The sequence below is a fragment of the Grammomys surdaster genome, unplaced genomic scaffold, assembly GCF_004785775.1.
Source record: "Grammomys surdaster isolate TR1022 unplaced genomic scaffold, NIH_TR_1.0 136, whole genome shotgun sequence".
Classification (NCBI taxonomy): Eukaryota; Metazoa; Chordata; class Mammalia; order Rodentia; family Muridae; genus Grammomys; species Grammomys surdaster.
This window is the reverse complement of record NW_021604594.1, coordinates 3305928-3309847: the sequence shown is the minus strand read 5'-3', so window position 1 is coordinate 3309847 and position 3920 is coordinate 3305928. Positions and strand designations below refer to the sequence as shown.

The 3920-nt window shown below is 42.5% G+C and overlaps 1 pseudogene; it reads right to left on the bottom strand.

Annotated features, from left to right (window-relative positions):
• Positions 1-3341: 3341 nt before the first annotated feature.
• LOC114617419 overlaps positions 3342-3920 on the bottom strand; it is a 14119-nt pseudogene continuing 13540 nt past the window's right edge.

The window sequence follows — 3920 nt, the reverse complement described above, 5'->3', positions numbered from 1 at the left end:
GGCGCATAGATATTCAGAATTGAGAGTTCGTGTTGGTTGACTTTTCCTTTGACAAGTATGAAATGCCCTTCCTTATCCTTTTTGATAGTTTTAAGTTGAAAGTCGATTTTATTCGATATTAGAATGGCTACTCCCGCTTGTTTCTTAGGACCATTTGCTTGAAAAATTGTTTTCAAACCTTTTACTCTAAGGTAGTGTCTGTCTTTGTCACTGAGGTGGGTTTCCTGTAAGCAGCAAAAAGCTGGGTCCTGTTTGCGTATCCAGTCCGTTAGCCTATGCCTTTTTATTGGGGAAATGAGTCCATTGATGTTGAGAGATATTAAGGAGAGGGTGTTGTTGCTTCCTGTCATTTTTGCTAATAGTGGAGACATTGTTTGTGTGGTTATCTTCTTTTGGGTTTGATGGAAAAGGATTATTTTCTTGCTCTTTCTAGGGTATGATTGCCCTCCTTGTATTGGAGCTTTCCTGCTATTATCCTTTGTAAAGCTGGATTTGTGGGAAGATACTGTGTAAATTCAGATTTGTCATGGAATATCTTAGTTTCTCCATCTATGGTAATTGAGAGTTTTGCTGGGTAAAGTAGTTTGGGCTGGCATTTATGTTCTCTTAGGGTTTGTATGATATTTGTCCAGGATCTTCTGGCTTTTATAGTATCTGTTGAGAATTCAGGTGTAATTCTGATAGGTTTGCCTTTATATGTTATTTGGCCTTTTTCCCTTACTGCTTTTAAAATTCTTTCTTTGTTTTGTGCAATTTGTATCTTGATTATTATGTGACGGGAGGTATTTCTTTTTTGATCTAGTCTGTTTGGCGTTCTGTAGGCTTCTTGTGTGATTATGGGCATCTCATTCCTTAGGTTAGGGAAGTTTTCCTCAATAATTTTATTGAAGATATTTACTGGCCCTTTAATTTGGGAATCTTCACTCTCATCTATACCTATTATCCTTAGGTTTGGTCTTCTCATTTCGTCCTGGATTTCCTGGATATTTTGAGATAACAACTTTTTGCATTTTGCATTTTCTTTGATAGTTGTGTCAATATTTTCTAAGGTATCTTCTGCACCTGAGATTCTTTCTTCTATCTCTTGTATTCTGTTGGTGATGCTTGTGTCTATGACTCCTGATTTCTTTTTTAGGTTTTCTATCTCCAGGATAGTCTCCCTTTGTGATTTCTTTATTGTTTCCACTTCCATTTTTATGTCCTGGATGGTTTTGTTCAATTCCTTCATCTCTTTGTTTGTGTTTTCTTGTAATTCTTTAAAGGATTTTTGTGTTTCTTTAAGGACTTCATCCTGTTTTCCTGTGTTCTCCTCAAGTTTTTTGATAGTGTTATTTACTTCCTTCTTGTAGTCCTCTAGCATCATCATTAGAAGTGATTTTAGATCTGGTTCTTGTTTTCCTGGTGATATGGGGAGTTCAGGACTTTCTAGTGTGGGAGAACTAGGTTCTGATAATGGCAAGTACCTTGGGTTGCTGGTGCTTGTGTTCTTGCGCTTGCCTTTCGCCATCTGGATCACCTTTGTGCTATCAGTGCTGTCTCTGACTGGGGCCTGTCTTTCCTATTATCTAGGCTGTGTCAGAACTGTTTGGGATGGGTTTTGCTGCTTGAGTTAGAGCTGAGGCCCAAGATGTGCTCAGTGCTCAGGTGGAAACCGGAAGGGGCCAGGGCTCCTGGTCAGGAGCGGATTCCTGGGTCTCAGTGAGTCCCAGTGGGTCCCAGTGGGTCTCAGTTGCTCCCTGATTGGGGGCGAGCACTGCCACCTCCTAGCCTAAGAAACTGCTTGAGCTAGCTGGAGCCACCGAGAGCCCAGCTACCTCTAGGTTCTGTGAGATTGGGTGCAGAGCCGACTCTCGGGATCTGCTCCAGCACAGATGGAAGGAACCCACGCTCCGGGCCTGGAGTGAACTCCTGGGTCCCAGTGGGTCCTAGCTGCTCCCTGTTTGGGGGCAAGTACTGCCACCTCCTAGCCCAAGACCCTGCTTGGCACAGAGTTCCTGCGAGCCCTGCTTCCTCTGGATTCTGCGAGATTTGGTGCAGAGCTGCCTCCCGGGATCCGCAAGTCCTCAGGCCCAGACTGGATGGAGCCCGCTCTGGGCCAGGAGCGAATTCCTGGGTCCCAGTGGGTCCCGGTTGCTTCCTGTTTGGGGTGAGTGCTGCTTTGTCCTTACCTGGGATGCTGCGCGAGTTCAAGCTCCTGGGAGTCCCTGTTTCTCTCGGTTTTCTGGGGTTGGGTACGGAGCTGCAGCCTGTGACCTGCTCTATGCTCGGGCCCATACCGGAAGTCCGCAATGTCATTTTTTAAAAACATGTGTTTACTAAGATTCTGGCAATAGCTTTATGTAACAAGATACAGCATACCAGGCCTGCCACTTAACTTGTTTGTGGTAAGTCTCAGCTTCAATATAAAGCCATTAAAAACAAAAAACCAAAGTCCTGCTTTTTATATGCTAAATATCTTGTAAATGTGCCATTAAACATAGTTGTGAACTTAAGACAGCAAGAGTTAGTTAAAAGCTAAACATTGCAGCCTAAACAAAATTTATACAAAACATAAAGTATCTATCACTGGCTACATAAAAATCTCCTAACTGGTTAAAACTTGTATAACACATGCGCTTTAGAATTGTCAGCTATCAAGCTCAGAAAGTACCAGTGTCTACTAAACAATATCTCTCCAAAGCCAAAGTGTAGTCAAAATGAATTCAAATGACACAATGTAACCCAAAAACATTCAGTTATTATTGATGTGGAGGTAAATTCCAGAGCTTTGGGGGCTTTCTCATGCTGCAAAGGGCTGGGTATCTCTGGTTCATTCAAAGCGGCATACACCAAAGTCTATGGATGTCATTAACCTCAGTCAGGGGCAGGACTGATGCTGCCCAGCTCTGTCCTCCCAGGAAGCATGACTACTGTGTCCACAAAAGTAGGATGTGTGAGATCAAAGGCACTCTGTTCTGGTAGCTAAAGAGATAGCAAACCACCCCCTCTTTAAAAGCTCCTTCCCCAAGTAAATCAAAGTATATGTGGGGGAAAATTAAAATATACTTATCTACAGAGTAAGGATTTTGAAATATTAATCTAATCCCTACTTTGAAAATTTTTACTAGAGCCATCTCATTATTTCCGGTTACATCTTAAAAGATGGATCCAGATTCAGTTTCTGTTGATTTATTCTTAAGTACTTCTAGCAAAAAATATTAGCTTTATTCCAAATATCTTAACCACTAGTATGACTGCAGAGTACTGTCTCCCAGAGTCACCAAGCACTGGAAGAGGAAAAGGTGTTCAAGCAGCAGGCAACAATCATGGCCCTCCACACAGCGGAATCCAAGTGGTACTGACTAGTCCAGGACGTGTCTAAAAACAAGGGGATCCATGCACGTTACTAAGTATGTCATCATCTTCACAGTTGAGAGCTTCTTTGACGTTGCACTCGGTAAGGACCCTGGTCTTCCTGGACGATACTGCAAGTCTGAGCTTGAACTGGCAGCCTTCTTGTTCTTCTTCTTGCTGTGCTTCTTATGCTTCCTTCTCTTTTTGGCTGTCTGTTGTTCTCTCTCGCTCTTCACCGCTTTTCTTCTTTTTTGCTTGCACCTCTCTACAGTCTGACTCGGACAGCGACTCAGATGATAATGGCTTATCTTCATACATCTTTCTCTTTTTGCTGCGTCCTTTAGTGTCCTTTTCTCTTTCAGTTACATCCTTTGACTTCTTTTTCTTTTTTGAACCATCCTCGCTGTCTGAGTCCGACGCCGAGGTCTCGGGAGACTTATGGCAACAGCTCTTCTTTTTCTTCCTTCTTTTTGTTTGTTTTTTTATCCTCATCTTCAGAGTCTGAAGAACTGCTGGAAGAATCAGAGCTCGATGAAGAAGAAGATGAATACCTACCAGATTTCTTCGTTTCTTTTTTCCTTTTCTGT